Source organism: Peromyscus californicus, unplaced genomic scaffold (genome assembly GCF_007827085.1).
Source record: "Peromyscus californicus insignis strain IS unplaced genomic scaffold, ASM782708v3 Scaffold_13__1_contigs__length_99412109, whole genome shotgun sequence".
Lineage (NCBI taxonomy): Eukaryota > Metazoa > Chordata > Mammalia > Rodentia > Cricetidae > Peromyscus > Peromyscus californicus.
In genome coordinates this window covers 66,723,449-66,749,265 of record NW_026294424.1, presented here as the reverse complement: position 1 = coordinate 66,749,265, position 25,817 = coordinate 66,723,449, and the positions used below count along the sequence as shown (strand labels likewise).

The following is a 25,817-nucleotide window of genomic DNA, read 5'->3' as shown; positions in this document are numbered from 1 at the left end:
CCAGGCTGGCCTCGAACTCACAGAGATCCACCTGGCTCTGCCTCCCAGTGCTGGGATTAAAGGCGTGCGCCACCACCGCCCGGCTGGACTCGTTCTTTCAGGATCATCGAATTATCTGCCTTCGAAGATCTTGGTGGAAGTGTTTTTATGGACGTTATTTAAATCATCACATCTACTTTTAAAGATTAAAAACCAAAACAAAACAATGTAGCTAAAAAAATTAGACGGCGAGAGGAACTGGAGAATGGATGTTGGTGTGCCCATTCCTTTGCTCAGGCTCTTACCACGGTCTTGGGGTCTCTGCACCATGCTTTTCTGTAGCCCCTGAGTATTTTGATGTATGGATGTCATACATCATAACACTCCATCCATAAATATTTCCGTGTGACAGAGAAACCCTGCTACAAAACAAAAATGTCGTCATGGATTCCTAACAGACAAGGACTCCCGGTTTTAGCCGATAAAGTAGAATCTTAATCTTTTAGGAGAATTTGTAGAAACATGGGAACACTAACATTTATGTGAGGAGGGGGCTACTGTAGTGATCTGAAGGAAAAGAGAGAGATTAATCTTCATTGCATTGCCTTGTGCTACATGCATACGTGTGTGTGTGTGTATGTGCGCGTGTGTGTATGTGTGTGTGTGTGTGTGTGTGTGTCTGTGCGCGTGTGTGTATGCGTGTGTGTGTGTGTATGTGTGTGTGTGTGTGCGTGTGTGTGTGTGTGCGTGCGTGTGTGTGTGTGTGTCTGTGCGCGTGTGTGTATGCGTGTGTGTGTGTGCGCGTGTGTGTGTGTGCGCGTGTGTGTGTGTGCGTGCGTGTGTGTGTGTGTGTGTGTGTGTGCGTGTGTGCGTGTGTGTGTGTGTGTGTATGTGTGTATGTGGTGTATGTGTGTGTGCGTGCGTGCGTGTGTGTGTGTGTGCGTGTGTGTGTGTGTGCGCGCGTGTGTGTGTGTGTGTGTGTGTGTGTGCGTGTGTGTGTGTGTGCACGTGCGCGCGCACCTGGACGTGGAGATTCGGAGGACAACTTGTGGGGGTCCATCTCTCCTTCTACCACGTGGGTTCAGCGACTTGAACTCACGTCGTCAGGCTTAGCAGCAAGAGCCGTTGTTACCACAGAGCAGTCTGGCCGGGGAAGAATGAGATCTTTGAAATGGAATAAACAGAACCAAGAAATTCTCAACAAGCACTTGGACCAAAAAAATAAGACTCATGTATAAAACACCAGCTGAGGCCTTTATAGCACACAGTGGGAAAAAAAGGGAGTGAAATCGGCACTTTTCAGCTGCCAGTGTGTGCCAGCATCACAGACAGGTTAGTCTGGGAGGAGAGCCAAGGACATCTCATTCCATTGGAGATAGCAGTTCTGTTTCAAGACTCATTTTTGAGGAGGAAAATTAAAACGGTGCACACAAACTGCCAATCAAGAAACAGCAATATTACGTGCAGCCATGAAGAATGGAGCGCACAGCTTAACGGTAGGGAGAGGAGCAAGCGCAGATAATATTGTTCAGTACCCACTAGAAACTGAAGCAGGGTATTCTATTGAAAATGTTTAATGTGTAAGAAACTTAAGCAGAGTTAACCCGGATAGTACTGTGAAACTATTACATATTACTATTAAACTGTAGGTGTTTAAAAATTTTATCTTGGGGCTGGAGAAATGGCTCGGCAGTTCAGAGCACTGGTTTTCAGAGGACTTGGGTTTGATTTCCAGCAACCACATGGCGGCTCACAACCTTCTGTAACTCCAGTTCAAGGGTCATGACTCCCTCTTCTGACGTCTGTGGGTACCAGCCATGTGTGGTATACATACACACATGCAGGGAAAACACTCATGCACATGAGATAACAACCTCTAAAAATATTTCCTGATTTGTTTTTTTTAGTGTTTTGCCTTCATATGTGGCCCACAGGGGCCAGAAGAGGGCATCAGATCACCTGAGCTGGAGTCACAGATGGTTGTGAGCTGTCATGTGATGGGAACCAAACTCTAGTCCCCTACAAGGGCAACCATTTCTTTTTAACCACTGAGCCATCTCCCTAGCCTCTTAGGTGTTAGAATCTTGACAGATTTTCATTTATTACTTTATTGGGGAATTCTTGCAAGTTTTTGTTGTGGCTAGCATCTGTGATACATTAAACAAACTGAGATCGCTTACCATATATCAAGCACTGTTTAAGTACTTTTCATTTTTAACTCTCACAGTAGCCCCGAGAGATTTTATCATTCTTATTTATGGATGAGTAAATGAATGTAGTCAATCATAAAGATGGAGTCATTCCTTCAGGGTCTACTCATTGCTTTTAATTGTAGTTTTATCTTCAGGAACTGGGAAGTTACTAAAAATATTATTATTGTTTTTTCTCTTTGTGCTTAAAAACACACAGTGAGTTGCAGTGTTAGTCCAGAGTGTGTTTGGCTTTATTTATTTAGCTGGATGTGTTTCATCTTGTGAATATATCCGTTTTTCCCTTCCAACTGGTCCTTTGTTTTGTGCTTGGACCACTGCAGCATTTCATTATCCCTAGGAAGAACAGTAAATTGAATACCCTAAGAATTTCTTGTTTACACTGGATCATATAAGGCAGTTTTCAAGTATGGAATGTACTTGACGCATATTTCCCTCTGCCCCTCTCTCCTCCCTGCCCCTCCTGTTAATTCCCCTTGTCCCCTGGACAGTTTTGTTTCCACTTTCACGCCATCTGTACATACATAATTTTATGTGTCTACATGAAACCTGGGAACCACAAATGAGAGGAAGCATGCAGCCGTTGTCTGTCTGAGAATGGCTTCATCACTTGGTGTGATTACCTCTAGTTCTGCCCGTCCATTTTCCTGTAAACACGTCATTCTTTTTTATTGTGTCAGAATTTCTTACATGCGTGTAACGTGTTTTGATCAGACCTTTCCCTTCCCCTAGCCTCGGATTTCTCCCCTCTTTCTGCCCCCCTCCCCATTTCTCCTTCCCAACTGCATGTGCTCTGCTTTTAACCCACTGAGTTTCCTTAGTGTGCCTCGGTGTAGGACCATGTGCTGGAGCACGAGGAGCCCCTCAGCTTTGAATCCGTGAAGAAAACTGATCTCCCTCAGCAGCCTTCAGTTGCCAGTATCTCCTCAGTCAGTGGGGAGGACTTCATGCCCTTCCCCTGTCCATGCTGGGATTTGGGCTGGCTTAGTTAAGGTTTCTATTGCTATGAAGAGACACCATGACCACCGCAACTCTTGTAAAGGAAAACATTTAATTGTGGTGGCAGCTTACAGGATCAGAGGTTTAGTCCATTATCATCATGGCGGGGAGCATGGCGGTGTGCAGGCAGACACGGTGCTGGACAAGGAGTTGGAGAAGGAGCATGTTGATATGTAGGCAACAGGAAGTAAGCTGAGTGTCACACTCGGCAAAGCTTGAGCAAAAGAGACCTCAAAACCTGCCCCCATAGCGACACACTTCCTCCAACAAGGCCACACCTACTTCAACAAGGCCACACTTACTTCAAGGACACACCTCTTAATAGTGCCACTCCTTCTTAAAGGTTTTTTTTTTTTTTTTTTGGTTTTTTGGTTTTTTTGAGACAGGGTTTCTGTGTAGCTTTGCACCTTTCCTGGAACTCACTCTGTAGCCCAGGCTGGCCTCGAACTCACAGAGATCCGCCTGTCTCTGCCTCCCGAGTGCTGGGATTAAAGGTGTGTGCCGCCACCCGGCTGCCATAGTGCCACTCCTTTAGGGGACCATTTTCCACACACAGTCACAGCTGCTGTGAGTTCATGTGTACACACGCTGTTTTCCTGCAGATATCTAATCTCTTAGGGTCTTAAGTCTTTCCACCCTCTTCTCCCACAATGATCCCGAGCCTTGGGAAGAGGGGTTATGATGTAGATGTAACTGTTTAGTAGACTAACTCCATAGTCTCTTATTCTCTGCTCAGTTGTGAGTCTCTGCATTAATCACCCTCTGCTGTAGAGAGAAGCATCTCTGATGAGGGTTGGGAGATGAACCACTCTGTCTATCAACCATTCCTCTGTATGGATGAAAAATACTGTCCATGGTGTATGCAGCCCCTGTTCTTGCTCCATTCTCCTATGGATGGACACCTATGTTGGTTTCATACCTTAGCTGTTCTGAGCATTGCTGGGCAGACCTTAGTGCCATGCCTATGAGGTAGGTGACTCATCTTTCAGGTAAAATTAATGTAGCTGGGTCACATAGTTGGTCGCTTTTAACTTTTGAGGAAACTCGATGCCAATTTCCATAGTAGCTGGGCTCCTTCACATTAAACACTTGCCAGCAGTGTTTAAGGGCACTCATTTTTTGAAACAGGGTCTCATTATGTAGTCCTTGTTGGCCTTGCTACATAGACCAGCCTGCCCCTGCCTCCTGAGTGCTTTTTGTGATCATCCCTTAAAATGAATTTGTGTGTGAATTTATGATTATCTTTCTAGAATTTGCTCTGAGAAATGTCATCACCAGATGAAGGATGATAGACTTTTTAAAGCCTTTTGATACAAGTGGAGAGACTGAAGGTGACAACTGTCCTTCTTCTTTGAATTTAGAGACGTTGATTTGGTGCAATAAATTTGGGAGAAGTAGGTCATCTAAATCTTCAGTGGGCATTTGTGCTTTTCTGGTTTCTTTTATAGATGTCAGACTTCGCTCAGCTTGTTGGAAGCAATAAACAGAAAGAAGAAGGGAGATTTATTAAGCGGTGGCCAGTGCCTGCTTCGTGACCTTGAGATGCTTAGCTCTCTCCCTTTAATTTCAAAGTTGGATTAGCCTAGAAGCGCTCTTATGGCTGAGATCACTCAGTCGGGGAAGTGCTTATCATGCAAGTATGAGGACCTCACTTCGAGCCCCAGAGCACTCGTGACAAAGCTGGGTGTGGTGGCTTGTGGTCCCAGTGCTGGGGAAGCAGAGACAGGTAGACCCCTGGGGCTGACTGGAGGAGCTTTGGGCCAGCAGAGACTGTATCACAAGAGACGGATAACATTTCTGAGGATGTGGCCTGAGGTTGCCCTCTGGACTTCACATACACATGCACTTATAGGCATGGACATACATGTGTGTACACACACACCTGAACTCACACAGATTTTAAAAACTCATATTGCAAGTTGTTTGTATAAAAGCATATAAATTATGCTTCTGAAAGTTTGCATGAGTTTTCTGTGGTGTTTTGTCTTATTGAACCGCAGGGATATAATTAGGTAAACCATGTTCCATTGTTTAATTTTTAAAACTATAGATACAATAAATGTACACATTAATCAGGGTCCTTAATGACCCCCCCCCCAAATGTTTCAACCATTACATTTTTAAATAGAAGGGATACCCCTCCCACACCTCAGTGGATCACATGTCCCCTTTTTGTGACAAGCAAGAACCAAAACAGTTTGGCTAATTAATTGATAGTTTTGGGCTGGCTACACTGTTCAGCAGGAAAAGGCACATGCTGCCGAACCCGAGGACCTCGGTGGGCTGTATCAGCCCACACGGAGGAAGGAGAGAACCGCTTCCTGCAGGTTGTCCTTAGACCTCCACATGAGTGCCATAATCTGAATGCAAGCACACAAAATAAATAACATTTAAAAAGTTAAAAAAGGGGGGCCGGAGAGATGGCTCAGCCATTAGAGCTCTGGCTGTTCTTCCAGAGGATCCAGGATCAGTTACCAGCACCCACATGGCAGCTCACAACTGTCTGTAACTCCAAGATCTGACACCCTCACACAGATACACATGCAGGCAAAATGCCAATGCACATAAAAAAAAAAAAGTTAAAAAAGAAAAACAGGATGGTTTTTGTTGAAAAGGTAGGGCTCTGTTGTGTTTCTCTTGAATGTGTCTCCGAGCCTCTTCTTGGGTAATTTCTGTGGAGACTTTAACTGTAGGTTTGGGACATAACTGAAGCTTCTTGGAGAATAATTAATGAAACCAGAAAGTTAGGCTTCCTGGGAAGCTGAAGGGGTTAGGATTAGCTTATTCTGGGAAGGGCAAGATTACTGCATTATAATGGGACCGGCTAGGAGTTCATGAGCATTGTGGATGGAAGAGAAGAAATAGTCTTTTGAAATTTGGAGGCTGCTGCTCTGTAGTATGAACAGCATAATTTAGGGAACTAAGGTACGTGGTGGTTATCAGAAGTAAGTGTACAGAGGGTTTTTTAGAATTGCCAGGGATGTGTGCGCGCATGTGTGTGCTGGTGTGTGCTCCCAGTACCAGCATGCACAGAGGAGGGTGTCGGGTCCCTCTCTATGACTCTCCACCTCATTTCCTGAGACAAGGTCTTTCACTAAACATGGGACTCATCATTTCAGCTGGACCGGCTGGTAGGTGAGCTCCCGGGGCCCATCTGTTTCCAACCCCCAAATTCAGGGGTTACGGGCACGGGTGGCCATGCCAGACTATTCTGTGGTACTGTGGATGTGAACTCATATCCTCTTGCTTGTACAGAAAGTGCTCTTACCCAGGAAGCCGTATCCCCATTCCCTAAAAGATGGAATTTTACTTTATAATTGATGGTTGTATTATAAATGTTCTCAACTCCATAAAGTTAGGTTATTGTGTATTTTAATTATTTCACTTATGTTTTTTATTATTTTCATTTGTATATGTGTGTGTGTGTGTGTGTGTGTGTGTGTGTGTGTGTGTGTTATCAATGAGGCTATATACACATAATGCAGTGCCTGGGGAGGTCAGAGGTGTTAGGTCCTAGAACTGTAGTTACAGGTGATTGTGAGCCGTAGGATGTGGAACCCAAACTTGGCTCCCTGCATTTGTCTCATACGTACTGAAGCAGTGCTAAGTTTAGAAGGTATGAATGCTCATTAGAATATAAGTGGTACGCTCTAGTACAGTGGTTCTCGACCTATGGGCCATGAATGACCGCTGGGTATCAACCCATTCACAGGGGTCGCATATCAGAAATCCTGCATATCAGATATTTACATTGCAATTATAACAGTAGCAAAATTACAGTTACGAAGTCGCAGTGAAAATAATTTTATGGTTGGGGGTCACCAGAACATGAGGAGCTGTATTGAAAGGGTCGCAGCATTAGGAAGGTTGAGAACCACTGCTCTCGGGGGGGATTTTATTTTTTCACCACCACATTCTCCACAGATGGTTCTAGTCTCTAAACATTTATCAAATGTGTGGTTTCTGTCAGTTTATGTGGAGTACAGTTGTAGTCATAGATTTTTAGAAGTTTAGGTAGAAGGACATTTATGAGTTGGAGATACATTGTGCATTGATGTCTACTAGAATTCTTCTGCATTTACCCCCAAGGTTTTCTCTTGGATTTTAAGTCTAGATGGGAACACAGAGAATATTTTTATTGATATATTTTGATCTCATGCCATTTTTTCCCTGTGCCAACATATAAATATGATAGGAAAATTGTACCGAAAATATGTATTCACCCATCAGTACTTAAGAAAATGTGTACACTGTTGTGTTTTCATTTGGTTAAATAATGAAACATTTCTAGAAAACTTCCTAACATTGTGAATGGAAAATCTGCTGATTGCTTTGCTTAGATCAAGTACTATGACACCACTGTTCTGGCTAAAAAATGCAAAATCAACAGAATGTTGACAAATTTACCTGCTGAGAACGTTGCTTTGTCAGCAGGAGATTTTTTTTTTTTTTGAGGGGCGGGGGTGGGGTGCTGCCTGGTTCTGCCAGCCCAGATCATTATACAACATCTTTAGCAGGTTGTGTGATATAATCTGAGATTATATCCAGTACGGTTTGTTCCCATATTCTTTCAAATTAGAATTTTGGGGCCAGCAAGAGAGCTCAGTGGGTCCAGGTACTCACTGCCAGACTGACAACCTGCATTGGATCTCTAGCACCCCCATGGTGGAAAGAGGGGACCTACTTTGCAAGTTGCCCGCCCCCCACATACATACACACATACACACACACACACACACACACACACACGCACGCACGCACGCACGCACGCACGCACGCACGCACACACCAATAAACGTAACCTGATGGGAGGTGATAAAGCGATTCAGAGATTTAAATATAAACCCACTTTAAAGAAGTTATAAAAATCGGGGCTGGAGAGATGGCTCAGTGGTTAAGAGCACTGATTGCTTTTCCAGAGCACCCGGGTTCAATTCGCAGCACCCACATGGCAGCTCACAGCTGTCTGTAACTCCAGTTCCAGGGGACCTGGCACCCTCACACGGACATACGTAACAGGCAAAACATTAATGCTCATAAAAATAGAAAGAGATAACCTTTTAAAAAAGTTATGAAAACCATAGCATTTCTAAATAATTAGACCAAGAATGACCAGAAGTTTGAATTGTGATACAAGCAGCAATAGTTTTATGGAATCATTATTTTTCTTTGGCAATTAAATGGGTGTCAAAGCTGCCATAAAATTTTCATCTTTACAATTTCTTACCAGTCCGACTCACAGGATGTGCTTATTGCCCCCTTAATTATTTGTGAGTGGGTACTTTATATTTTATGCAGTCATTGGATCAAACAGCTTGCTGCTGTTCATGTTTTCCGTAAATGGTTTGGATATCACAGGTGAGAACTGTGACGGTTGTAACTGGATGTGAGCGCTGATGCCCTCCTTACTCTCAAACTCTGTGGGAGGGCTTGTATCACTTTGAAAAGGGATTTGTTTTTATTTTTAATTATGGGTATGTGTGTCTGTCACGTTCCTGTGGAGGCCAGAAGAAGGCGACAGAGGCCTTGGGGCTGGAGTTACAGCAGCCGGTGCTGGGAATTGAACCCAGGTCCCTGGAAGAGTAGTAAGTACCATTAACCTCCCAGTCATCTCTCCTGCCCCCTCATTTTGTTCTGTTTGGTTCCCATCATTTTATGAGACCCTGTAGGGCTACAGAATAACTTTAATGGTAGGCTAGATCTGATGTCTTGCGATGCATTTCTGTCTTTGGTTGAAGCATAATACAGTTCTAGATTACCACATACTTGGTATTCAAGAACAATATTAAATACATTTGAAGTGAAGTTTAGATTTTCAAGTTGCAATCATCCAAGTAATTTACCCTAATCCTTTTTTTTTTTTTTTTTAACCTGAATGGGGTAATCCTTTCCATAACATTGTATAGGAATGCTAGTGATTTCTACAATATTTCTTTAAGGATTTATTCATGTTATTTTTATATGTACGTATCAATGTTTTGCTCACATGTATGGCTCCGCATCACATGTGTGCCTGGTGCCTTTGGAGGTCAGAAGAGGGCTTTGGGTCTCCAAGAACTGGAGTTATGGATGGTTGTGAGTCTCCTCGTGGGTGCTGGGAATTGAACCCTGGTCTTCCATAAGAGCAACACTTGCTCTTCATGGCTAAGCCATCTCTCCAGCCAGTATTCCTGTCAGCAGGGATTCTAAATCCTTCATGAAGCAGACCTTTCATTAACAGTAAATAATCAAGTTGTCCCTTAACTTGAGCCCAAATCTACCATGTGCTGAAGACCCCTGTTTCCCGCTCCACATTTTGACATATTCTAAGCACACAAATACTGCGAGTATGCTAATGAACATTTTGACATATTCCACGCACACAAATACTGAGGGTATGCTAATGAACAGCCCTCAACTTCATTCTCTGTTCATTTTTTGCTCTAATTACTTTAGCTTATGGTTTCCTACATGAATGCGTATCATGGAGACATACCTCAAATGCCTTACGAAAATGAAGATCATTAAATCTCTGGCATTTGTGCTGTAATTATTTCAGAAATTGTTTTGGAAAAGAAAAGAAGATTTAGAGTGTCGCCCGGAGGTCCACTCTAGTTCCTGGATTTAAGTGCAGCACACCTGGGCCTCGGGGACTGTATTTGGGCCACTGTGGTCTTTATTTACTGCAGATCTAAGACGTGTCCCCGTCCCCGCCCCACACACACTGTAGGTGAAAGTCACGCCTCTCAAGCCTTCTGTCCCTTGGCTGTGTACAGAATTCACTTTAGGTCTGTCAAATACCAACTGGCCTCCTCTATTTGACCTTTTAAAATTAAAAAAGCCAGGGCACCGATCTCACGTACAGCTTGAGCATGGACAGTTAGCATAACCTTCCTGACCTTCACTGTCTCAAAAGCAACATGATTAATAGTAAAAATTACTTTTCTTATGGAAAAAAAAAAAGTCCTTCATGTCCGTGAATCCCACATGAAATGGTATGTAGGGAGATGAGGAAAAGCTGATAGACATGCAGAAAAGCTGCTCTCCCTCCCCCTCAAAAAAAAACCAGAATCAAAAAAACCTTAGATACAGACATCTCCCCCACCCCCAGTCCTGGTAAAAAATACAACCACCAAGGAAGCCCAGAGAAATATTAACCACATACTTTCTTGGGCAATCACACATTTTATCTCTTGGTTCAGAAGTGAGAAATTGAGGGTGGAAGGTGGCGTGTCTGCTGAAGGTGCCGGAGGGAGGCTTCAGGGGACAGTGCTGGACCTGAGAGCTGGTGATGGCGAGTGGGTGCTGGAGAAGCGTGCTGCGTGGGAAGAGCGGACCAGCCAGGAGGGAGGCGGGAGGAGAGCCCCATCCCCACGGTACAGTCCGTCCTCGAGGGCTCTCTAAGTTGGGTTTGTTTCCCCTTTTCCCCCAGTTTTAATTTGTTATTTGTGAGTGTGTCTGTGATGGGCACTTGTGCCGCCTCACACATGTGGAGGTCACAGGACAGCTCCGTGGAGTTGGTTCTGCCCATCACCCTAGAGATCCAGCTCGGGCCGTCAGGCTCTCAGGGCAAGCCCTTTCCCACTCCGCCATCAGGCTCTCAGGGCAAGCCCTTTCCCACTCCGCCATCAGGCTCTCAGGGCAAGCCCTTTCCCACTCCGCCATCTTGCTGGGCCTGCAGCTGTATCGGTCCTCCAACTTTTTACCCTAATCGTCAGTTTTGTGAGTTGTCCTGAAAGAGAAGGCAAAACCCACTTTAAATCTTGGTGTGTGGCCGTACCAGTCAGATAGAGTTTGTAATACGGGTTTTACGTACTTCGAGGGAGAAAAGATGCCATGATCCAAAGGCAAGGAAAATATCAAGAATATGGCAGAAGTGTGGGCATCTTTTTTTTTCTTTTTCATTCCTTTTTTTGGGGGACAGGGTCTTTCTAGCCCTGGCTGTCCTGGAACTCACTATGTAGACCAGTCTGGCCTTGAACTAAGGACATCTGCCTGCCTCTGCCTCCCAAGTGCTGAGACTAAAGGTGTGCACCACCACACCCAGCCTGGATACACACACACACACACACACACACACACACACACACTCTCTCTCTCTCTGTCACAGATTCAGAAATGCTTGATGGAAAGTAAACCATTTCAGCAAGTCTCAATGATTCTGACTATTAAAAAGTGTGATATTGAAGTGTTAATCTAATTAATCTTTATTAATAAAAATCAGGAGTCAGATACCGGGGTAAAAACTTGAAAGATCAGAGAAGCAGGGGAGTAGCCACCAATGACTTTCTACTTCTTCCATTCCCCCCTGTCCAAAAAGGGCCAAGATCCTTTCTCTGCCCTGCCTTATAACTTCCTGTCTCCTCTCTGTACAGACCTCCAGACGTCTATGGTTAACTAGTGGCTAGCTCCGCCCTCATATGTTATATATTATATATATATAAAATATGTGTATGTGTGTGTGTGTGTGTGTGTGTGTGTGTGTGTGTGTGTGTGTGGGTGTGTGGCCTTTGCTGTGGTTTTGTTGACCATGCTTCTTAGTAAATGGAATGCTGTATTTTTATAACTTGACTAAAGAAATTTCAAGTTGAGAGTCCAATAATAGCATGTCAGAGTTAATCCTTTTTTCTTTTGGGTTGGTTATTAATTTCACTAATAAGAAAAAAAATAGGTATGGTTTAAAATGAGAGAACTGACCCATATAACTGTTGAAAAGTGCCATGACCCTCAATGGTAGTGAAACATGGAATGCCCGTGACCACACCTGAGTTCTTACAAATGGTGAAAGGACATTGTGGTCATTGGCTTCATTTTTAGCAACTTTTAGAGAATTGCAGATATGCACAGTAGTGCGTTGTCCAAAGGTCTTGCCGCTTACTATAATAAGATTTTGAAAAATACACATCCTAAATTAGATCCATTAAGTATGGTGCCTGGTAGGCACACGAGCTGTTTGGCAATGGTGTATTTTAACGAGTACAACGACAGTGTGTTAAACCTGTTACTGAAAAAGATGTTGGTGTATGTATGAAGTCAGTGATTGGTTTATGAAATCATTACTTTGGAAAGAAGGGGGAAAAAAAGTATAGATTAAAGCAGACCTGAGTGATACACCTGCCACCTGTCTGGATTCTGTTCAACAATTAGAACAGGTGGGTAGAAAGACGCTTGGAAAATTCGAGCAACGTTCGGTAGTTGATGTTAGTATACCGTAGGTACTCGAATGGGCTGCCTTTGTTTTAGAGTGGGGTGTACTGAATTATCTACACGTGAAATGCTTGGATGTCTGCCTTTTTGCTGCAAAATAATCTGGAGGGTGGGTGGGGTATGAAGCTGTGAGTGAGAGGTGATATTCTGTGAGCTAATTGTTGCATTTGGGAATAACGGAGGCAGGCTTTTCTATCATTCTCAATAATTTTGCACTGGTTGCACCGTTTCCATAGTTTAAGAAAAAATAAGTAATGTGTCATATTGGAGGAGATGGTGGCACGGGGTGAATGATTGTTACAAGTGAGGGTGGATTCGAATTGACACAAAAGTATTCTTAGTATCAACATCCCTGACAGGCAAATGTTGTGTTTTGTTTCTTTCTTCAGAGACGAAGCCATTTATTTGAATCTGGGCAGTTAACGTCCAAATGCTAATTCTCCAAACTGCTTGAGAGTCATGCAGGATTAGATGCTCCATGTCACCACCAAGAACTTAGTCTGGCGTGACCCTACGGTAAGATCACAGTAAATACTACAAGTTAAGAATGACTAAGGTCTAGGAAGGGTTTTAGATGCCGCTTTTCAGCTCCCAGCTTTGATTACAGTTTCTGTGTTAATCATGTTCCATCACCTTAATGATACACCTGACATGATTAACTTGTTTATGAAGAGGTTGATTTTGGCTCATGGTTTTGGAAGTTCTGGTCTGTGAATTGATGTCTCATTGTTTTAGACCTGTGTCCAGGAAGCAAAGGGGTGTGTGTGTGTGTGTGTGTGTGTGTGTGCAGGATCCCATAGTTCCTTTCAAAAACAACTTCCTTCCCACTAGTCTCTAACTTTCAACCACCAAATTAGCGATCAAACTTTAGGTATGTGGACAATTGGGAGGCTTACACAGTTTTTAAAATTATTAGGTTTTTTTTGTTTGTTTGTTTTGTTTTTTTTTCTCGAGACAGGGTTTCTCTGTGTAGCTTTGCGCCTTTCCTGGAACTCACTCTATAGCCCAGGCTGGCCTCGAACTCATAGAGATCTGCCTGGCTCTGCCTCCCGAGTGCTGGGATTAAAGGCGTGTGCCCCACCGCCCAAAATTATTGTTATTTTATTGTATTTTTTTTTATTATGTGTATAGGTGTCTTGCCTGCATGCATGTCCATACTGTGTGTGTGTTTGGTGCTCATACAGGCCAGAAGAGGGCATCAGATCCCCTAGTACTGGAGTTAGAAGTGACTGTAAGCTGCCAAGTGGTAGCTTGGGAGTCAAACCCAGGCCCTCTGAAAGAGCAGCCAGTGCTGTTGACCACTGAGCCATCCCTCCAGCTCCTACTGGAAAACATTTAAGATACAAACAGATGACACATTCAGGGTTATGAGAATTACTCAAACTGCTCAGACGCATCAAGCGAATGGGTTTCTGTGACCTTTCTTTCCAGACCGAGACAGTAGTGGTGGAAACGGTCTTGTCACTGGAATGTCATGCTGTCCCCTCTGCTCCGTGTCTTCCTCCGGGCAGGTTTTCGGGTAGCTGGTGTAGCTTCCAGGCTGTTTATTAGGGGTCAGCGCAAGAAGCAGATTGGACCGAGGAAGTAGAACCATTCAAAAAAGCCCTGTGCCACCCTGCAGGGAGAACCGGTTCCTCTTCTTAAATAGGAGACCAGCTGGAGACAGAGGCACATCTCAGAGTCCTTGTGCCTTGCACAAACCATCATAGAAACTGCTGGGCAAACACCAGGGACGAAGGAAACCTGGAGGTCTGCCTCTTCTGTGGCCCCCAATGCTTGGCCTTCTACACCTCAGCCCCTTCCTTTCTGAGATGTGAAAGTGAATGCGGGGTTAATGGTGACCCAGCAGGTGGGTCCCGTGTGTCTTGAGCAAACACTAGGCCAACTTCCTGTCTGGCCCGAGCGTGGTGGGGCTCCTCAGATAAGAACCGGCAAAAGGGGCCCAAGGCAAACAGGAGACGCCCCGTGTGCAGACCGTGGTCATATTCACAAAGCGAACACAAGAAAAGAACACCTGCAGGCGGTGGGAATTTTTAGGGTGGGAAGCCTAACGGTTTATAGTCATGACATTTTTTTCCCCCTTGTTTGTGGTGATTGGGTGAGTGAGATGATAATTTTGTTCCTTTTCGGGTCAGAGGAAGCTTGGAGAGAGAATGTGCTTCTCAGAAACTTTTTATAAAAGTCAGGGGTTTTTCTGGTAGATACAGTACTGCCTTAGGGAAAGATATTTAAGTCTTTCTTCCCTGTTTTCACCTAGACAGAAATTCCCCCGCCCCGCCCCCACTTGTGTGACGGGGTCTCATGAATCCCAGGTTGGCCCTGAATTCGCTGTGTAGCTGGGGATAGCCTTGAACTTTGCCTCCACCTCCTGAGTTGGGGGGATTATCGGCGTATTCCACCACGTGTGGGTTTATCGTCCTGGGGGTTGAGCTCAGGGCCTTATGCATAGGGGGCAAGCAAGCACTCGATGACCTGAACTACATTCCCAGCCTCCTAGGTGGAATTTACGTTACCCTTAAATATTCTCTGAGGCCTAATCCTAAATTAAAGTTAACCATGAGGGACCTTCGAGCAGTATTTTTCGATGGATGAAATAGAGTCATTGACCCTTTAAGTCAAGGAGTTAGGGACAGGAAACTGACTCAAATCAGACGTCAGCTTGCTTTTCTTTTACAGCCGTTTCCCCGGATAGCTGTTTCCCCGGATAGCTGTAGGGACGACTCTGCTCGGTCTTTAGAAATGTCACCTTCCTATTTATCCTCATGTGGAGTACTGGAAGCAAGCGATCGTGCATGCGCGTGTTTCGCTGGGCGAATCTGATATTTGAAGTTATTCAAATACGTGTCCTATGACGTTACAAACAGTTCCCCAGGCTGCTTCTACCTTCTGTCTTCTGTTTGTTCGTAGCTCTCTCACTCACTTGGTTCCCCACCAGAAGGCAGGCAAAAGCAGGGAGAGAAGTAGGTGGTTCTGACTTGGGCTTTACAGTCTTTGTCTTTCATGTATGTCTAGGTAGCATTGACGTAGTGGGATTAACTCCATGCGCTCTTACAGTCATATGGGATAGAATGTGCGGTTGTTTTGAAAGCTATGATGCCGGTGACTACATTTATTCAATTTTAATATAACTTCTCGAATTCTTTAAGGTGATGTTTTAGACAGGTCTGTTTTGTCAGTTACCTTTCGATGATCTGTGTTATTCCAGGGTTTCCACTGCTGTGAGGTATGATCCATTGTAAAGGGGATTTGCGTGCGTGTGGCTGTGTGTATTTAAAAGTCTAAAGTTCTCGCTGGCTCAGCCTCCTGGTCTGTGTAAGTTATGCGATCTGGTAGTGAATTTTCAAAATGATAAGAATTATCTTTGGAGTCCAAGTTACTGTCTCGCACCCAAGAGCTTAAGTTTACTGGAAAGAAAGGTACACCCCAGAACAAAGTAAATTTATTTTTACATTGTCACAGTGAGGGCTGTCGGAGTCTAAACGTTAAATCTGATGGACGCTAAGCATTTTATGGCGTGAGAATCGCAGCTAACACCCACTGCAGACGGGCATGCGTATATGGCCCGTAGTCTCGCAGACTGCAGCTGCTTGGTCTGTGTGTTATCAGCACACACAGTAATGTCCTCAAAAATCAGCTTCCAAGCAGCTGCTGCTGGGTGACCTGCCGGGCTTCAGCACCGCCTAGGCTCACATGACGCCTCTTTGCTCTTTGCCTCAGATAGTATAGCCCTTAACTGCAGCCATCAAGGAAGTTGGTCTGGTCCCGGTACCTTTCCTTTGTGCTGCTGGGTCTAGTCATGTAGAAGAAGCACCTGAAGATGGATTTTTTAAAGAAAGTCGTGCCTCCTGCCCTTTCGGGAGAGCTGGTTTTGGATGCCAGAGATAAGAGCCAAGGAAGTTCCCCCAGATTACTTAAGGTGCGAAGACTGTGTTCGACCGTCTCTGAGAGGACAGTGGGTGACCCAGGCGGGACTAAGCTGTGTGGAAACGACGATGACAGATGTCAGCGTCAACAGATAGGTAAAGTAAAAAGGCATGGCTTTCAGATCTTCCAAGACTTGACTCCAAGAAAGTCGATTATTTTTTCAAGTAAGATTTAAGTATTAAACATGTGTAATATTTTTAACCTAAGTCTTTGAACATTACAAGTTTTGTTTTGATTTAGGGAGGAGAAACAAATGATGTAAAATAGTATCAAATCATCAGGCCTGATGATTTTGGTGGTCTTTGGGAAATATTCTGAGGAAGTATTGTTAAAAACTGTTGTTATTAAACCCATGAAGAGAAACAAATAAGATGCCGAGTCTGATCTGCCCACTAGGAAAGTGACTTATTTTTTTTGTTTTTGTTTTAAATCTGCTTTCTTATTCTAGTCTACAGATAACAAGTATTTGGGTGGGCTGTACCTCAGCGGTAGAGCACTTAGCGTGTGGACGGCCCCGTGTGAGATGTTCAGCCCCACGAAAGCAAACGCGTCTCAGAGCACACGAGGGTTACTGCACGTCATACTATTCTTGTTACAAAAATCAGTTTACACAGGGCGAGTGGCCAATGGAAAAAGGCTGTCTGAAATCTCTGGTGGGGGCGCTTCCACATGGTGTTGGCAGGGTTGAAGTGCCCGGCAGCTTTCTGAGGGTCCTGGTGCGGCTCTGCTGCCCACAGCCGCACAGGTGTCTCCTCTGTCCCATTTAAAACGTCCCAGAGCGAGCGGATGCAGGGGTAGGCTCAGTTCATCTTTTAAGCATGAACACGAATAAAATTTAGTCAACCCGAGCCTTGAGTCACTTCAATATTATACAGTGATTCATTTTTATGACAGTTCATGTCTTCCCGCGAGTGCTTCTTAGGGTCAATTTCCAGGCGCTTTTACAGTTTGTGCAGCCGTTGTGATGTTACCTTTAAGAGAGTCTCCCCGCTTAAATCTCAGGCAGGGTTTGGCAGCCTCGGTGACTTTGTATTCTCCCCAGCATTCTTTCTGGTCTGTTTAAAAAAAGGACGGTTGTATTTATGAGAAACTGTAACTTCTGCTTGAAGTATACCAATTATGTAAAAGAATGGGGAGTCTTTTGTTTTAATAAAGAAAGTGTGTGTGTGTGTGTGTGTGTGTGTGTGTGTGTGTGTGTGTGTGTGTGTCCGTCCCCGCACAGGCCTGTGACCCCAGGCACTGCGGAGGTGGAAGCCGGAGGGTCGAGATTCAGGTGCATCCTAGACCTCCACCGGCACAGGCTCCACTGTCTCCAGACAGACAGAGAGAACCGGATCTTTCCTCTTTGGTGACCGGCTTTTGGGCAGTAGTTCTCTGTGAGCGTCAACGCAGCCATTGAAAATCTTTGTCGCTGTCCACGACTTGCTGGTGGCAGGGGTTAGCTGCTTCGATGTTTCTCACACGTCTGGAGGACGGGGAAGGCATGTAGGCACTTCGTGCTGCCCATTAACCTGAATTCCAACCCTGGATTCAGCTGGCACACTCTCGTGATCGGTAGTGTGTGCGCTCTTGTGCGCCCTTGTGTAACAGGCGCTCGGAATTCACTTTTGCCTCTTTCACTTTCTGTCTGGAGCCACTGAAGTCCTTCCTGGTTGTGTGCCACGCCTGACTTGATAGGAGCTGATAGTGAGCCGTACCGTGCCCCACCTCTTTTTATGGTCCCTTTTATTTCTGAACTGGACCTGCGGTTGTTTCTGCGAAGGGTCACACGCTTTCTAGTGCCGCCTACATGTTACAGAGTATACTCATCAGATTTTTGCGGTGAGTGTTAAAGAAGGACTGTGCCAGTAAGATTGCCCGCACACATGGGGAGGTCAGAGGACGCTTTGGAGAGGGTGTTTTCTCCTTTCACCTCTATGTGGGTTCCAGGGATGGGACTCAATTGTCAGGCTTCTGTAGTTAAGTGCCTTTACCTGCTGAGTCATCTTCCCAGCCCTAGGTTTTTTGTCTGTTTTTTTAGTGTGTGTGTGTGTGTGTGTGTGTGTGTGTGTGTGTGTGTGTGTGAATGTGGGTATGCACAACCGTCTGCATGTGGAGAGCAGAAGATGAGTTTTGGGAATTGGTCCTCACTTTCCGCCATGGGACCTGGGATTCTAACGCAGATCATCAGGTTAGCTTGGGAAGTGTTTTTGCCCAGGGAACCATCTCACAGTGTGGACCCCCACCCCCACTGCCCATCCCACCCCCACCTTTTAAATAATGATACTGGCTCAGCATTTAAGAGCACTCGATCCTCCCAGAGGACACTGTTCAGTTCTCAGCACCCGTGTGGCAGCTCACAACTGCCAATAACTGAAGTTCCAGGGGATCTGACACCCCTCTGGCCTCTGTGGGCGCCAGACCCCGTGGTATATGTACATAGATTCAGGCACCCACGTATACATGTAAAATAAATAACGCTTTAAAAGCATAATAGTTCCCTCCTGTCTCCCTTCCATTGTGTTAGTCAGATTGTCTGTTACGACAGAAAACCCGAGGAAAGCAGCCTATAGAGGAAAAGATTTCTTCTGGCTGCTGGTCTCAGTCCACCGCGGCAGAGGTGAGCAGCTCCCGTCGTGGCATCCAGGAAGCAGAGAGAGGGAAAGCCTGTCTCTATGGGGCTTTCCACTCTTTACCTTTATTCTGTCTGGGATCCCAGGCTGTGGGGTGGTGCTCCCTATGGGCAGGAAAGCCTTCTCTCAGTTCACTCACCCTGGAAATGCCCAGGGTTGTGCTTTACTAACCCAGCTGGTACCATCCAGCCAAGTCGTCATCATGACTAACCACCACAAGGACACAGTTCACTGATTCAGAGTTTGTACAGCGTGTGTCTTCTTACCAACCAAGGTTAAAACAGAACTCACTTAAGTTGTGTATGAGAATTTGATACTTGCCTCCCCGCCCCCCCCCCCCCTTTTTTTTTGAGACAGTGTCTTACTATGTAGCATTGACTGTCCTGGAACTCACTATGTAGACCAGGCTGGCCTCGAACTCAGAGAGCTCTGCCTGCCTCTGCCAGGCACTGGGATTAAAGGCGTGCACCATCACACCCAGCTTGTTCACATTTCTAAGAGTGCATGTAGTAAGCGCTCTTCGTGGAATTACTCATGCCTAACTTGTCTCATCAGAAGTAAAACTCAGCTTTAGGAAGTGACTTTCTTTGTTGTTTAGTGTAGAGAGATTTGACTTTAAAATATCAAGTCCTTAAATTCCTATTACCCGATGAAAGACTTTTTATTATAATTTTTATTAGGAAACATGCAAATTGTACCACAAGCAGGTTTGTTTGTTTGTTTGTTTGTTTGTTTATTTATTTATTTATTTATTTATTTGTTTATTTATTTATTTTTTGAGACAGGATTTCTCTGTGTGTAGCCCTGGCTGTCCTGGAATTCATTCTGTAGACCAGGCTGGCCTTGAACTCACAGGGATACGCCTACCTCTGCTTCCCGAGTGCTGGGATTAAAGGCCTCTGCCGCCGCCGCCGCCGCCGCCGCCACCACCACCACCACCCAGCAGGTTTATTTATTTATTTATTTATTTAAATTGTATATATCTGTCTGTCTGTGTCTGTGTGGGGGTTTGTCCATGTGAGTACAGGATGTGTGGAGGCCGGAGGTGTCAGTCAGATCCCCCTGGGGTTGGAGTTACAAGTGGTGTAAGCTACAGGCATGGATGCTGGGAACCGAATTCAGGCTTCTACAAGGGAAGTACCCGCTCTTAGCCACTGAGCCGTGTTTCCAGCCCCAGATTTTCTTCTTCTTCTTTTTTTTAAAGTGACTAAACAAAGTTTAAAAACAAAAGCAAGTAATAATCAAAGAAAAGATTTTTGATACTGTTAGTCTTAGATTAACAGTATAAAATGAAAGAAAACCAAAAACAGAAGATGAAGACCTGGAAAATGCATCTGCCCTGTAACACAGTAGGTTCTCCCCGACCCCAGTCCGTTATCGTTGTTATTTTTGTTTGTTTTATGAGACAGTGTCTCATGTAGCCTCGGCCAGCCCCAGACCTATGTAGCTAAGGATAACCTTAATATTTAATCCTGACATCTCCACGTCCCAAGTTCTAGAATTACATGTGTGCTTCTATACACTATGAACAGTAGTGTAGTTTTAAAGTACATGTTAATGCCTGTCCTTGAACTCACATTTCAACACGCTGACGTGCCTAAAGAAAACTACTTAAAGAGCTGGCCCAGAGCTGCTTTTCCTGTGCCCCTTTCCTGGTACACACACCAGACAATGCATCTTTCAACTCTCACCTGAGAAACTTCCATTTGCAGTAGATGGTGATTAATACAGGCCCACAACTGGCCAAAGTCCAGAGAAAAAGAGACTGTAGAATGCTCAGCATTAAAGGAAATATGTAACACCTCCCTGCGCCTGCCCCAGGCTAAAGGATCACTGTGGAAGAGAGGTTGGGAAGAGTAAGAGCCAGAAGGCATGACAGACTATAGGGAAACATCTGGACACAGCAGGGCAGCTGTTCATATGAACTCATAACCCTTGTGACAGTGTGCACAAGACCTATGCAAGCTGAAACCAGACCGAATCCCAGCGAAGGAGAGGTGTAGATGGATTTTCCTTTGAGCTGCCAGCTCACAAAAAATGACCCAGAGACATATTATTAATTATGAAGGCTCAGCTGATGGCTTATGCTTGTTTCTAAGTAGCCCTTATAACTTAAATTAACCCATTTTTTTTTTCATTAGTCTACCACGTGGCTTTTACCTCTGTCCCATTTTGTGTGTCTGATTCATTCAGCACCTGGCTGGCTTCTCCTTTCTTCTTTCCAGCATCTTCTCTGCCCTGATAATCCTGCCTGGCTATTGGCCATTCGGCTTTTTATTAAACCAATCAGAGTGACACATATTCATAGTATACAAAAAGGTTATTCCACAGGAGAGAGGAGAGTTGGGCACACACCCTTATTCCTTTTATAGTTCTAGCGTCTTCTCAAAGAGTGAGCCTAGAATCAAGGCTTCTTTGATTACAGTCTGTCCTGTGTTAGCTGCTCTGTCATGCTTCAAAAGTTTCTGAGGCTCAAAGGCACTGTGCTCCTGCAAGTCCTTGATTGTGTTTTATATAATAATAGAAACAGAAATTAAAGTTGACTGACACAGGACCCTGTATGAACTGGTGATTCCCCTGCAGGTCCCCCCGCCCCAAATGTAGTAGTGTAGCCAGAAGCTATGAAAACATCAACTGGACCTGCTTATCTAGGAGGTGTTAGAGTTTTGTCATTATTTATTGTTTTAAAGGAAGGTATTATACTGGACTGGCTGGCTGGCATACACTCTGTGGTTCTGCTTTGCCTTGACCTACTTCCAGCAATCCTCCTGCCTCAGCCTCCTTAGTGCTGGGATTAAAAGTGTGAGCCACCATGCTCCGCTAGTTTTATTCACTTAATGAAAGGAGAAACTGAACATTTGGAGAAATTCTGTGTAAATGATGGGGGACAGATGGATGTACTTATTCTCCTAGAGAGACACTGATATGGAATACCATTTTCTTTTTAAAGGTTTTTCTCATGGGAGGCAGAGACACACAGATCTGTGTGAGTTTGAGGCCAGCCTGGTTGGTCTGCATAGTGAGTTCCAGGGCAGCCAGGGCTGTGTAGAGAGACTGTCTCAAAAAGAAGCAAAAAATTTTATTTTTAATTACATTTATTTATTGTGTGTATGTGTGTGTGCATGCATGTGACATGGCGCACATATGGAGGGCAGAAGACTGCTTGTGGAAGTCTCGTGGGTTTCAGGGTTGGCAATTTGGCTTGGCTGGCATCTTGACCCACTCCAGCTGGTTATTTCACCAGCCCATGGAAAGGTTTTTGTTCCTGAGGGATTTTAGACAAGGTTGGGAGGTAGCTGCATTGAGCCTTGTGTAAGAGGCTCCACAGAGAACAGTCTGGCTTAGAAAATATTACCTGTAATTGTGGAACTGCTTGTCTGTGCTTGTGACTGGACAGAAATATGCAGGAAGTTAATACATTAGTAGGTCATTATTTGCAGAACATCTTTGCTTTTAATCTTTTTTCTTCCGTTTTGAACTTTCTTTGAGTGGTACGCAGACTAATATTTTAAAAACCACTATAGACATTCCTGAACAGCCCGGTGCATTTCCCAGCATCTTCTGTTCATAGCAGTGCTCCAGCACACAGCAGCTGGTGAGCCCCCCCCCCCCCCCCCACCATTCTCTTCCCAGTAGGCTGAGCTGTGGGGCTGACTGGGTTGGCTGTTGTTTTAACCAAACCTGTTTATGCCAATTCCAACTTGCTGTTGTGATTACATAATTAATTACATATTACGTAATGCGGTGAAGGATGAGACTGGTGTAAACAGAGTTGGATGCTCTGGACAGACCCCACGAAGGTGAATTTCTAGAGAAAAAAATGTCGTGCAACCAACAGGCCAGAGAAGTGTGCAGAACTGGAGATTTGCCCTTGAATACTTTCTGAAACTGAACAGTGGAGCCAGCGTCTGTGGCTTTGGTCTTAGACAAGAAAGACAATGGAGTGATCAACAAATCCAGCCTAAACGACAGGGCCCTGGCACTGTGTCAGGAAGCTGGGCATTAAACATGAATTTAACATTTGAAGTTAAAATAAAACCTCAATGGGTCTCCCCCCACCCCATCCTCTGATTCCTACTTGAATAGAGCTTTTTAGTTAAACGTTAGCCATCTTCCCGTACAGCAAAGGACTTTCCTGTTCATTGCAGTGTCGTATTGTAATACCACTAAAGAAGTAAATAATTTGTTTGCCACATCTAGTTCCTATACAAAATAAAAGGTGTCAGAACGATCTAACAAATGTAGTCTTGTTTTATTCATGAGATGCTTTTCAGCATCCTCCTGGCTTTTGGATAGCATCCTGATTGTGCGATTAAAGACTGATACCAGGGCTGGAGTGAGTGTATAGCTCAGTACAAGGGACCCTGGGTTCGATCCCAGACACCTTAAAAGGCAACAACAGAAAAAGTACACCACTGACAAATATTACAACCAGAATATTACCTTTAGGCATTAAAGTTGGTGGGAAGAGCTGGATGGTGGTGGCGCATGACTTTAATCCCAGCAGAGCCAGGCCGATCTCTGTGAGTTCGAGGCCAGCTTGGTCTACAGAGCGAGAGCCAAGACAGGCACCAAAACTACACTGAGAAACCTTGTCTTGAAAAAACAAAACAAAAACAAACAAACAAATGGTGGGAAGAAAATGTGGCTTACTGATTGAGAATGTACCTTGCTATTTTCTGAGTTTTGATGAACACCATGTAGAAAGAGTCTGATTCTAAAATTCAGGCCATGTGTTTCCACAGACATCTTTTGTAAGAGCTGCAGAGTCTTTGTATCCCCAGGATTGGATTATTTTCCTAGTGTTAGGACTAACCCTAATTTTGTTATTAGTAATGCTGTTTGGAGTCAAGAGTAAGTGTTAATGTGAAGGAAAAAAAACTCTCAGTGTTTTGTGCCTGTTGCGTTGCTTTTGGCGATGCTGGGGATTGAACTCATGGCTAGGCAACCATGTTACCACTGAGCTGGATTTTCAGCCCTCTTTTTATTTCTAATTTTGAGGCAGGACTTCCAACGCTGTCTAGATTGACCTTGAACTCAGTATGTAGTAGCTCAGGCAGCTCTTGAAGGTAGCCTCAGCTTCTAGTAGCCCGACTACAGGCATTTGCTAGCCGACTGGTCAACACTGATTCTTATAATCATCCAAGAGCAGAGGGAGTGATGGGGTGAACAAACGTCAGCATTTGGGATGAACGAAGCACGGGATCACTCAGTGTTCCAGGCACTGGAACAGCCCTGCGTGGTATACCAGCAGCTGAGTGATCTCCTGTTAGTCGGATGTCCTGATTCCCCACTTAGACTAGAATATGAACTGAGCTGAGTGTGAAGGCATCTAACCCAGAGTCCAACGTACAGAAGGCAGAGACAGGAGGATTGCGAGTTTGAGGGCAGCCTGGTCTACAAAGTGAGACCTTGACTTTGAAAAAGGAGAGGTCGGAGGAAGAGATGGGTAGAAAGCGAATTGCTTTTTTAGGTGTGTTCTGGGGCTTGGAGTCTAATAGTTGTTTAATAAATACTCATTAAATGTGTGAATATTACTGATCTTAGTTTTCATGATTATAAAAAGTTAGCAAATATGATGCATTGTTCAATAAACAGTGGTAAAATTACTTGAAAAACTTGAGGAGTTTTAATTTTAAGGTAGATGAATCACTTTAATTAAAAATGTATCCTTAGAGCATTGCACCATAACACATTTTCGAGGACTGTGGATCCCCGTCTTTGATTACACATAATTCCAGGGTGTTTTAGTGCATGACGTATGGCTATGTGGAAGCTCTCAGGAGCTTGGGTTACAGGGCATTGCTGCTTCCTCCTTTGTCTACACCGTGTTCTCCTCCAAATAGCCGTTGTTAAACAATTGTATGATTCAGAAGTTAGTGTGACCACATCCCATCTATAATTTCTTGTAGTCGGACTTTATTTTCCGCTACCAGCCGGCAATAATGACACAGCGACTTCTTATTAATTATGAAAGCTCAGCCTTAGTTTAGGCCTGCCCCCAACTAGCTCTTATAACTTAATTAACCTGCCTCTATTAATCCATGTTCTGCCACGTGGCTTTTACCTTTTCTCAGTACAGCGTGTTCAACTTGCTCCAAGTCTCCTGGCAAATTCTGTGTGCCTAGATTCCTCCTCTTCTTCCTCTCTTTCCCTGGAAATCCCACCTATCCTCTCCTGCCTAGCTATTGGCTATTCAGCTCTTGCAGAGACACATCTTTACAGTGTACACAAATATTCCGAGACAATGTCTCTTGGCTGTGTCACAGCCTGGTCAATTTGTAATAAGGTTCATTTGAAACCGACTCTCCAAGGCTGTGCATGGTTACATATGCAAAAAATGGAAGCACGTAACCTCAAGTAGCGTTCAGGTCACGATCTTTCTTTCTTTGGGGTTTAGAAAGGATTTGTAGGAAGTACACTTGAAGTGAAGGTGCATATGTTCCCCCTGTTAAGGGACCCTCCACAACATCCTCTCTGTGCCGCTTGCTATGACTGACCTAAGTCATGTGGCTAACGTTGAGTCAATGTGTACTGACTGCTATGGTAATCCTGGTGGTTAAAATCTTGTCACGTGCCATGTAAGGACATTGTGGTCAGCGATGGCCCACACGTGTGGTGGAGAGCCTATATATAAGATTGATCACTGAATGATGTCATCGCTGTCCTGGTTTATGTAAATACTTTCAGTGATGTTTACAGAAGGGCAGAACTGCCTGCCACCGTGTTTCTCTGACTTTATCCCCATCGTTAAATAATATTCACACTGTGTTCCTCATCCAGGTGTTTCTCCATTGTTCCAGGTCTCCTTACCCATCTGTTCCATAATGTGTTAGTCCTAATCCACCCAGGACCCTCTGGGACCAGTCCAGATTTCATTAGACAGAGGGTGTTGCCTACCTTCCTG

General features: G+C 44.5%; 1 protein-coding gene across 2 annotated transcripts in view; it reads left to right on the top strand.

Annotated features, from left to right (window-relative positions):
* The window catches only part of Fryl (FRY like transcription coactivator), a 248,884-nt gene that overhangs the window by 55,802 nt on the left and 167,265 nt on the right, over positions 1-25,817 (top strand). Inside the window, exon 3 of one of the 2 annotated variants that reach the window (XM_052735116.1) lies at positions 12,764-12,890. The exons of the other annotated variant lie outside the window; for it this stretch is intronic. The gene's annotated coding sequence lies outside the window, so the exon portion shown is untranslated. The remainder of the gene's footprint in view (positions 1-12,763; positions 12,891-25,817) is intronic. 2 annotated transcript variants of the gene reach the window in all.